Source organism: Cornus florida, unplaced genomic scaffold (genome assembly GCF_030987335.1).
Source record: "Cornus florida cultivar Cherokee Brave unplaced genomic scaffold, ASM3098733v1 CherokeeBrave_3.0.0_Hap2_Chr01, whole genome shotgun sequence".
Taxonomy (NCBI): domain Eukaryota; kingdom Viridiplantae; phylum Streptophyta; class Magnoliopsida; order Cornales; family Cornaceae; genus Cornus; species Cornus florida.
The window spans coordinates 94213777-94225938 of record NW_026775571.1 but is presented as its reverse complement, the minus strand read 5'-3'; the positions used below and the strand labels follow the sequence as shown (position 1 = coordinate 94225938).

Sequence of the window (12162 nt, the reverse complement as noted above, 5' to 3'; positions counted from 1 at the left end):
TGACCCATATGTGTTCGTAGGAGGTCGCATAAAAAGTGATATTAATTATTTCTTCCACCGTCTCTTACTAAATCCTTGTCTTAGACTTTAATATGATACGTAGTTAAGCAGGATCACATATAAATATATTTTAGGGATTATTACATATAAATGGTGCTAATAACTTATATTTATTATTTGATAGAATCAAAGTCTTATAATTTCGAAAAAATGAAAACATGAAAAAATATTGTTTACCACTTTTAAGCCCATAAATAACACTTTTTGTCATTCAGTACCACCTTTTGTATTGCACAAAAAAGTGGTATCAATACACAAAAAGTGGTACATGTGTGCCAAAAAAGTGGTACTTCTATGTCTAAAACAAAAGTGGTACTTAAAAAGTGGTACCTAGTACCTCATTGACGGTAAAATAATATTTTTTTATGTTCACATTAGCATTTTAGTCAATTTTATTTTTTCAAAACTATGAGACTTTGACTACATTAAATGATAAATATGAATAATTAGCACCATTTATTTGTAATAATCCCTATATTCTAGTGTGAAGAGTTCAATTAGAGTGGATGTGCATTAGCAGACTGACCACAATTTTGGTTGCGTTAGGTCTGCATAAAGATTTCAATGTTGGCATGTCGTAATTATAAAACATTTTGATAATATATAAACACTATATATTACTAATATAACATTTGATAATAACACTATATAATATATTACATCGGATCGATCATAATTTATATTTGATTTATTTAGTTAATGAACTATCGAAAATCATCAAATTAAATATTCAATTCATATATGAATTTATTTGATTCTGGTCATAGACACATCCTAGTTAAAATAAAGGGAATTTACTCTGAAAGTCAGGCAATAAATATTAATATAATTCTTCAATTAAGTGATGGCCCCAAAGCGTCCTAGCCATTCTTTCTTGGAGTTGAATGTGTAAGCATGTATCTGGTAAGATTTATAACATCTTTGTTACCCAAGTGTTTGGATTAATAGAGAAACGGTGCAATTCCAAAAGCTAATCATAGGTCCATATGAACGTTCCAAGCTACAAAAAGTTGTTACCTATTCCTGATGAAAATATAATTTCTCAAATAGGAAAATATTTTGTTTAGGTATTTAGCATACCTGAAAGAACTCCAAAATATTATATTAAATCATGTAAAAAAGAAGAAGAAAAAAAGAGTAAAATTATCTATAAGAAAACATTTCTAAAAATTATATGAAAGTACATGGAAATATGTAAAATTGGGGGCAGAAATTGTACGTAAAGATCTTAATCAATTTATTAGGTTAAAATCTATGATATTAATTGGATTTGAAAAACAAATACCTAGTTGACTGTGTTCGGTTACATGGAATTGAAGTTTTCAAATTGAATAAAATTTTAATTCAATTTTTTGAGTAAATTTTTTCTAATTCTACCAATTTTAATTTCAAAATCCAATTTCATACACGGAACACAATGGTTGTGTAAATCATCCGTGTCTCATTTTAATTGGGCAGACCATATGAATATCCCAATATGGGCCTCCCCATTGAACAGGCCTACCCATTTAAATTGAGGAGTTGGTACGCAAATGGCCTTCAATTCATTGTACTAATTTAACAGGCCATAAGTAGGGATGGCAACGGGGCGGGTTTGGAGCGGGTTTTCCTAAATCCCGCCCCACCCCTTTTAATTTTTGTCAAGTCCATACCCGCCCCGAGACCCGCGACGGGTTAGATTTTCATGTCCAGCCCCGCTCCGTTGGGAAATACTGTGCCCCGTGCCCGCCCCGTTAACAAATTTTTTTCTCTCACGTTTTGAAACTTAAGCTCGTGCTATTTAAATGTGGAAAGCCTGGGAATGGCACAACATAAATAAAATTATGTATCCTAACAAAAATAAAAACCAAATCACAAAAAGTTCTAAACGTCAACTTCCACCATAATCAAAACAAAAACAAATTTAATACCAAGTTAACTCGGTAAGCTGCTAAAATAAGTTATTAATATTATATATATATATAATATAGTTATATGCTTACCGGGGCGGGGCGGGGCGGGGCGGGGCAAGGCCCCTATGATATGTGTACTAAAAACTTACCCGCCCCGTGACCCACAACGGGTACAAAATTTGTGTCCATGCCCGCCCCAATGGTATAAAAAGTATTCCCATACGGAGTGGAGCCCCGACGGGGCGATAAAAATTGACATCCCTAGCCATGAGTAACCATTTCGATCGACAGTTGGGCATATAATAAGTTATGAGTAATGCTTGCATCCTGCTAACGTGGCCACCCCTAAGAATGACACCTGTCCAAAACTAAAAAGCTGCATTAAGATGGGCAAGACCCATTATGAGAATGGTGAAGAGAAACGGCGATGCAAGAGTCCGGCAGAGATGAGGACGGTGAAGGACGGTAATCTGTGAGCGAGTTTGCGGGGTGGAGGAGAAATCAGAGGCGGCGCCGTCAAAGAAGAGGTTTTCTTGGAAGAGGACGGCCATAACGGTGGTGACCAGATCTGGTTATTTAGATTGAAGTTGGCAAATTTAGAGTGAAAATACTTGTCATAAATTGCTCTTTTCGTTCAAAGGAAGATCTGGTTATGAACAAGGCACTGGTTTAAGGCTGGTGGATGAAAAAAGAGAGGTAAAAAAAAATTGATTCCTATTTTTTTTTTTTCCGAAAGAAAAAAGAAAAACAAAAAGACGACGGCGTAGATCCTCTCCACCATATCCTCCTCCGCATCTTCAATTTCTTTTTCTGCCTTCCCTTTTATTTGGATCGCATTCTTCTTTATCTTAATCTCCCGTCCCTCTTTTTTATGTTCCATCCCTCCATCAAAATCATTTGAATAACTATATATATCTCTAAATGAATCAAAAAAACAAAGTAAACAAAGGAGTCAAGAAAATCAGTACTCCATAGTAACAGATTCAGACAGAGATGATGAGTGCGAAAGTGGAGGGGCCGCCGTCAACGACTGGTTTGATCGGAGGAGGATCTTTGCAAAGGTGAAGCATTTGACTGATAATCAAACGGGTTTAACCCGCAAAAATGGGTCTTACCCATCTTCATGCAGTTATTTAATTTTGGACAAATGTCATTCTCAGGGGTGGCCACGTCAACAGGGAGCATAAACTTCATCTTCCCTGCGCAGGATGCAAGTATTACTCATAAGTTATGGGGTCTCTGGTTCGCTAGACTAGACACACAATCATTTAACGAACAAAACCCTAGAAAGCACATCAAAAGTTGCTCTATCTCTACAGAAATTTGGAAATAGAATGCCTCCAAATGTAGCTAAATCCAAGGAAGCACCTGCAGAGAGGCCCATTCTTGGTCGATTCTCATCTCACCTCAAGATTAGAATTGTAATTTCCCAACATCTTTCTGTTTTATTTGTTCATTTCTTGTCTAATTTGGTTACTTACTGTTTGGCCACCGAGAAAGCGTGGGAAATGAAATAATTAATTATTTATTTTTGTAAGTTTTATCATTATATATATATATATAGGACCTCAGAAATCTTGCATCTCCACATATAATTCGATCCCACGTCAAAGGTCAAACCTTGTTTTCCTTTCTCGCACAGTTTTTCTTCTTTTCAATTTAATGCACACTTTTACTACATAAAGGCATGACATGAATTGGTAAAATTTGTTAAACCAGTAATGGAGGTGCTTAAAATTGAACTAACAAATTATCTTCATTAACCGTCCTGATGTAATGTGTTGCTAGGAGTTTGTCAAAAAAAAAATTTGCTAGGAGTGACTAATTGACATTTAATTCTATTTTCACATGCCGTGTTACATCTGGAGTTGACAAATTATGCAATAAAGATGTTAAATTGACTATAGATTTTGTTTACCAGATCTCAGAAAATTTGGGAGACGAGCAAAGCTCAATGACCGTAAATTAGTTAGGAAATGATAATATAATTGGCATAGCATCACAACACTCACAACTGTTCTTGTCAATGGGTATACACTTCTTTGCTATATTCTATTACATGTTTGCTTTCATATTTTTGTACCTTACAGATATCTCCTTAGCAGATGATCATCTAAGTCAATACCAGTCAATCAATGGAACCATGACCTTAGTATCTGCCGGAAAAAAGTTCCGGCTTGGCTTCTTCAGTCCCACCAATTCCAGAAACCAATACTTGGGAATATGGTTTGACAGCATCCCAACTCAAACTGTAGTCTGGGTTGCAAACCGCGATAACCCGCTTAATGATTCATCAGGAATTCTGAAGATTGGTGATGATGGAAATTTGATTCTTCAAGACCATACAGAAAGAGTTGTCTGGTCTACTAATATAAGAAGGATTCATCATTAAAATCAAGTGGTGTTGCACAGCTCTTAGACTCGGGAAATCTGGTTTTGAGACATGATGAAAGCAGAGATGGTTATATTTGGCAAAGCTTTGATCATCCTTGTGATACCCTGCTAGCAGGAATGAAGTTAGGAACCGATTCAAAAAATGGTTTGGACCGGTATTTAACACCGTGGAAGAGTGCAGATGCCCTTCTCCTGGAGAATTTACCGGTGGCATGGATTCTCGTGGGTTTCCACAACTTGTCATCTATAAGGGCTCTATCAAGAAGTTTCGAAGCGGATTGTGGAATGGTGAGCAATTCAGCGGGCTCCATTTTCAATCCAAGCGAATCAGTTTCAAGTTCATCACAAATTCAGAGGAGATGTATTATGAGTATGATGTCAAGAATGAATCTATTCTTACAAGGTTAGTCTTAACTATTTCGGGTTCAATTCAACGTTATGTATGGAACAATATTAGCCTTGCATGGATTGTCACGCTTGGTTTGCCTAAAGACCCATGTGATAATTATGGCCAGTGTGGCTCAAATAGTATTTGCACAATCAGTGATTATAGGATTTGCAGCTGTTTGACTGGATATGTACCCAGAGTAGCACAAGATTGGGAGATATCGATTTGGTCTGGTGGGTGTATGAGGAAACAACCATTGAATTGTTCCAAAGGAGAAGGATTTAAAGAGATAAAGGGTATCAAAATGCCGAATTCCTTGGAGTTTAGGATTAATGCTAGTATGAGCCTTAACGATTGTAAACTGGAGTGCTTGAAGAACTGTTCTTGTACAGCTTATGCTAATTCAGATGTTACTGGAGGGGGAAGTGGTTGCTTGCTGTGGTATGGGGACTTGATTGATATCAAACGGTTAATAGAATCTAGCACTCAAAAATTATACATTCGGGTTACAGCTTCTGACCTAGGAGGTATATTTCTCTTGTTTTTTAGTTGAAGATTACACTAAAATCAAGTTGATTAACCCATTAATCTTTCTTGGATTGTTTTTCTAATTGAATTGTTTTGTAGAATTAATATCAAATTCCAAGAAGATCAAGGCACTGGTGTTGGTGATGATTGTTGTATCAGTAGCTATAGTAATGCTTCTTGTTGCTTCTTGCATAATATGGAAGAAGAAAGCATGGAGACAAGGTAAAATTACAACGTTTATTGCAAAAATCCAACTTTTTAAGTACTTAAGAATTTTATTCAAAAGTAGAAGTCCAAGCTGCCAGCAAATTTAAGTGATTTTCTTGTTTATAATTGTACTTTCGCTGACTAATGGTTGCTTCAATTGAAAAGTCTCAAAGACAAGTTATGAATTGCATTTTTGTATAAGAGCAGAAAAATGAAAATGCGTTTTATGCAAACTTCCTAGTATAACATTCAGATTATAAATGTATAGACTACAGCAGAGTATTTTTATTGCAGTGATTAAAACTTTATTGACCATATTCTGTTTTGGAAGTTTAAAAATTTTGGGGATTTATTTTGACCATATTCTTCAGATCAAAACTGGCCAAAAGTTCCAGTTTTATGTTTGGAAATGTTCTTATGATCCAAAATAGTACGTGTTCTATATTACTGAACCTATTGTGATTAACAGGAATGGTATCAGACTCTCAAGCCAGAGATGAAGAAAATATGGAATTACCTATTTTCAATATGATCACCGTCGCGGAAGCAACAAACAATTTTTCCGATTTAAATAAGATTGGAGAGGGTGGTTTTGGACCTGTATACAAGGTAATCTCAGTTGAAGTATGTAATATGATTTACATGTGGTGTGTGTATATATATACAGATAGAATGTTCTTGTGTATCTGTGCTATACAAGGTAATCTCAAGTTGAAGTATTTAATGATTAACACATGGTGTGTGTGTGTGTGGAGAGTGTTTCTTGTGTATGTGTGTTCGTTCATGTATGAAGCAAAACTCCAATCTTTGGTGTGATAGCTGAAAAAGTCTTATATTAAAATGATTTTATAGGGTCAACTAGCATCTGGACAAGAGATTGCAGTGAAGAGGCTTTCAGAGAATTCAAAACAAGGACTCCATGAATTTAAAAATGAGGTTTTATTGATTGCAAAACTACAACATCGAAATCTTGTAAGGCTTTTGGGATGCTGCATTGAAGGAGAAGCGAGAATGTTAATTTATGAGTATATGCCCAACGGAAGCTTGAACTCCTTTATTTTTGGTTTGGCTCTCAAACTTACTTGAATTGAATTTCATAATAATGCGAAAAATAAAATTAACAAAGATGAGTTTTGGATAAAGTTGCTTTCTATTTTACAAACACATTTTTTTTTATTATTATTTTTTGAAGGTGGCCCAAACTACGCAAGTAATTTACTTGAATGGAAGAGACGGTTTGATATCATCGTGGGGATTGCTCGAGGGTTTCTTTATCTTCATCGGGATTCAAGATTGAGGATTATTCACAGAGATTTAAAAGCGAGCAATGTGCTACTAGACAAAGATATGAATCCAAAGATATCAGATTTTGGCATTGCCAGAGCTTTTGCAGGAGATCAATTACTTGCAAAAACTGGAAGGGTGGTTGGAACCTAGTAAGTGCCAATTTTTTTTTTTTTTTTTTTTTTTTTTTTTTTTTTTATGGTACATGCATATAAGATAATTTTGGTTGATTAATTTCTTTATTTTTCTTACAATGGCATAGTGGTTACATGTCTCCAGAATATGTCATCAATGGCCTCTTTTCCATGAAATTAGATGTGTTTAGTTTCGGAGTGCTAGTTTTGGAAATAGTGAGTGGCAAAAAGAACAGACAATTCCATCATCCAGACCATCACCACAACCTTGTTGGACATGTAAGTTCATTGTTAAAATTGCTTTTCTTCCACTTTGCAGTTCTTCTGTAAGGTTAATTATTGCATGATATATGATGTGTCAGGCATGGAAATTACTAATTGAAGGGAAGGCCTTTGAGCTAATAGATCCACAAATGGAGGATTCATTTCCAATGTCGGAAGTATTAAGATGCATACAGGTCGGCCTCTTGTGTGTGCAGCGACGGCCTGAAGACAGGCCAACGATGTCCTCTGTGCTCTCAATGTTTGATAGTGAGGGCACATTGTTGCCCCAGCCAAAGCAACCTGGTTTCTACACAGATATAAGCCCTTGTGAGACAGAGTCTCAGCTAGAGGAAAGAAGTTGTACAATAAATAAGATGACCATTTCAACAGCAGAGGGTCGGTAGAACTAACATCATATATGTGTTTGTAATGAGGCATAAGAATTGATACGGGGCAAAGTGTGTATATGTGTATATGCTTTACATGTGGCGGTCATAGACGTGGCGGTCCAACCATTTGTCTCTTTCTTGATTAAGAGACATTTGACGGTCCAATATGATTTTAAGCACCTGTCTTTTGTTATTGGCTTCAAGAGGAGAAAATGGTGTTTTGAGTCTACAAAATTCTTCCACCAGTTTTGACAAAGGGCAATAAACAAATTAGACCGCTTTGTAAGATAGAAATTGACAAGAAGGGTGAGCTTTATGAAGTGAATTAATATTTCTTGCCCAGTTGTTTGGAGTAATAGGAAAAAAAAATGCGCAATTCCGAGGGCTCACAGACTCTATATAGTTTTGAAAGAACTCCAAAAGATTTATTAAATCATGTAAAAATGATATGGGAAGAAAGAACAAGGCTTCACCGAAAATAAATAAATAATTAAAATCACAAAGATGCCCGTCGTCGTTGTGTCTTCATGTATTCAGGCCAAATCCATTCCAAAAACAGAAAAAGATTTGAAAATCTAGGCGGACACCGTCAACAGAGTGACCATACTTCCTAGTGTGTTATTGAATCAATATTCAATTTTGTACTTTATCGGAATCCAATAACCCTATTCTTTCACAGGTATATTTTTATTAAAAAAAATTTTAAAAAAAAAAAGTGTGAGAAAGAAAGAGAAGGGCCAAAAAAAAAAAAGGAAGAACAAAAACAGAGTAGAAATTAGACATTGATTTTTAGTTACACACACAGATAAACCCTAAGAAAGAGTGACAAAAAAAACTATAGGAGGAAGAAACTGATATAATTAAGAGTTCCAATACTAAAGTAATAAAGTAAACAACATTTTTGATTAATTTTTTCATCAATTGCTCACCAATTGAATGATGTCTAAAACATAATACTATATATTATATTGGTTGGATCAAATTATTAACGGATTGCGACTATCAAAATGAATATTTAATTCATATCCAAGTTATCAAATCAGATTCAGACTGAATTTGGTTCGAAATCATAATATTTAGCTAGGAAACTAGTGAGAACTATAATGACCCTCTCTGTTATGTTGAATTAACTCTGAAACTAGATTAGTGAGAGCTAGAATGACCCTCTCCGTTGTGTTGAATTAACTCTAAAAGCAATAAAGTAAATGTGAATTAAGATAACTTGAAAGAAAAAAATGTGCCTTAACTTGCAAACAGTTCTTCATTAATAAATAATTAGCACTAGGGAAATGTTTTTCAAAGCCCAACACTTCAACAATGGCGACACTTAGTGACATGAATAACTTAGGACATCGTTGATGCGTTTTTAGGAGAGAAATTATTACATAATTTAGGATCATGTGATCACTTTTGTCTTTTTCTGAATACATAGAATGTGGTTGTCCAAACCTTTGTCTCTTTCTTGATTAAGAGATATTTGACGATTCAATATGATTTTACGTAACTTTATCTCAGCCATACAAACTGGGTTGTTAATAGAATTATCTCAGCCATATAAACTGGGTTGTTAATAGAATGTGAGTTATATTTGCCATTAAAAAGTATAAATATATATATTGAAATAGAAATGTAATGTTGAATAGGTCACCCTAAAAAGCTGTCTTTTTATTGGCTTCAAGAGGAGAAAATGGTGTTTTGATTGAGTCAACAAAATTCTTTTTTATTGATTTGATTTGAGAAGCAAGAAACAAAGTTTCAAGGAAAAGAACAAAAAGAAAAAAATACAAATGGGCTTATGTTGTTTTGGGGCTTCTAAGTCTAATTTGTATTTTTTAATTTTTACTCCATTAAATTTTAAAATTTGCAATAAAAAAAAATATATATCACAAATAGGCCCGTCATGTCCTCGCTCGCTGTGTCTTCACGTATTCAGGCAGCATCCGTTCCCAAAAAAAATGAAAATTTAGGTGGACACCGTCGACAGAGTGACCATACTTTTTATTTATTTATTTATTATTATTTTTTTCTAATTAGGACTCACACACATTTGTCTCTTCTGAGATTTCAACCTCTGACCTCCTTTGGGAGGTAAGAGGGAGCTGATATCGCTATACCACTGGCCCATTGATTACTTCTTAGTCCGTTATTGAATCAATATCCAATTTCGTAATTTATAGGATATCTAATTCAATATCCAATCCAATAACCCTATTAGTTAACAAGTATATTTTTATTAAAAAAATTTAAAATACATTAGGAAAAAAAAAAAAAAAAAAAAAAAAAAAAAAAAAAAAAAAAAAAAAGTGAGAAAGAAAGAGAAGGGCAAAAAAAAAAAAATGTACAAAAACAGAGTAGAAATTAGACATTTGTTTTTAGTTCACACACAGACAAACCACAAGAAAGACCAGAAAAAAATAATAAATAAATAAATTTCAATAGAAGGAAGAAAATTGATATAATTAAGAGTTCCAATACTATGCATAATAAAGTACACAACATTTTTGATTAATTTTTTCATCAATTCCACAGCAATTGAATGATAGGTAATATATGTATAACATAATATATATTATATTGGTTGGATCAAAAAATTATTAACGGATTCGAACTATCAAAATAAATATTCAATTCATATCCAACTTATCAAATCAAATTCGGACCGGATTGACAGGCCTGCACACACAAAGCCAATTGAATTATATGTAATATATGTATGCACAATAAATTCATCAGCCCACAGTGTAGGGTCTATGCATGGCTGTTTAATATGTCACAGACTTAGACCTTTTCAAACTTAGGTGTAGCCTTAGATTCATTCAAACCCCCTTTGATGCGGAGCGTAATATTTAGTTAGGAAACTAGTGAGAATTAGAATGACCATATTTGTTGTGTTGAATTAACTCAGAAACTAGATTAGTGAGAGCTAGAATGACCCTCTCCTCTAAAAGCAATAAAAGTAAATATGAATTAAGATAACTTGAAAGAAATAAATGTGCCTTAACTTGCAAACAGTTTTTCATTAATAAATAATTTGCACTAGGGAAATGTTTGTCAAAGCCCAAAACTTTAACAATAGCTTCCCATTCGCTTATGTTACGTTTGGTGTGCAGGAATAGAATGGAATACAAGTGGGAATGGAATGGTCATTCTCATTCTATTGTTTAATTGTAAATATGAAATGTGTAGGAATGAAATGATAATAACTATTCTACTGTTTGGTTGGACCAATTTAAAATTTAGAATGGAATAAATTTGTAATTGAATTCTCCAAAATATCCCTCTTAGTAACAAATAAATTAAATTAAATTAACAAAATGATATTCTCTAATAATTTTTTAAAAATAAATAGTTTGGTGGATGGTGGAAAACAGTAGTAGTGTAGGTGGTGGTGTTGGAAGGTGGCGGTGGTTGCAATGGTGGAAATTGGTGGCAGCAGTGGTGGTGGAAGGCGGTGGCAGTAGTGTGGTGGTTGTGGTGGAAGGAGATAGTGGTGTGACTATGGTGGTGGTGGAAGGCAGTGGAAGTGGCGGTGGTGGTGGTGGTGGAAGGTGGTGAGGATGGTGATGGTGGTGGAAAGCGGGCGGCAATGGTGGTAGTGGTGGCGGTGGTGGTGGTGAAAGGTGGTAGCGGTGGTGGAAGGTGGTGGTGATGGAAGGTGGTAGAAGGCGATGGCAGCGTTGTTGGTGGTTGTGGAAAGCGGCGGCGGTGGTCGTGAAAGGTGGTTACGGCGGTGGTGGCGGTGGGGGGCTGTGGCGGTGGCGGTGGTGGAAGGTGGTGGTGGTAGTGAAAGGCAGTAGCAGTGGTGGTGGTGGAATGTGGTGGCAGTAGTGAAAGGCAATGGCAGCGGTGGTGGTGGAAGGTGGTGAAAGGCAATGGCAATGTTGGTGGTGGAAGGTGGTGGTGGTAGCAGTGATAAAAGGCGGCGATGGTGGTTGTTGCAAACGGTGGCGGTAGCGGTGGTTAAAGGCGGTGGCGATAGTGGTGATGGTGGTGAAAGGTGGTGCTGGTGGTAGTGAAAGGCAGTAGCAGTGGTGGTGGTGGAAGGTGGTGGCAGTGGTGAAAAACGATGGCGGTGGTGGTAGTGGAAAGTGGTGGGCGATGGTGAAAGTTGGTGTTGGTGGAAGGCAGTGGTGGTGGTGGTGGTGGTGGTGGTGAAAGGCGGAGATGATTGTGGACTTGGAATATGAGAGTGTTTTGAGAAGTCGATTTTTTAAAATAAATTACTTAGGAATGAAATGATCATTCCATAGGTTTAGTTATGGAATGGATTTTCATTCTCAGGAATGGATTTTCATTCCAATGGAATGACCATTCCCATTTTAAGTTACATACCAAACAAATGAATGGTTGGAATGGGCATTCCATTCCATTTTATTCCATTCCTCCACACTAAACGTAGCATTAATAACATGCTGAATAACTTAGGATATAGTTTGGGATCATGTGGTCCTCGCCTAATATAATCATTTTTTTCTCTTTCTCGATACATAAACATGTGGCGGTCCAACCCTTTGTCTCTTTCTTGATTAATAGACATTTGACGGTCCAATATGATTTTAGCTTTACCTCAGCCATATAAGCTGGGTTGTTAATAGGATGTGAGTTTTATTTGCCATTAAAAA

The 12162-nt window shown here is 35.6% G+C and overlaps 1 pseudogene; it reads left to right on the top strand.

The window, feature by feature from the left end:
* Positions 1-2356: 2356 nt before the first annotated feature.
* LOC132307111 (G-type lectin S-receptor-like serine/threonine-protein kinase At4g27290) lies at positions 2357-7774 on the top strand (annotated as a pseudogene).
* The last annotated feature ends 4388 nt before the right edge of the window (positions 7775-12162 follow it).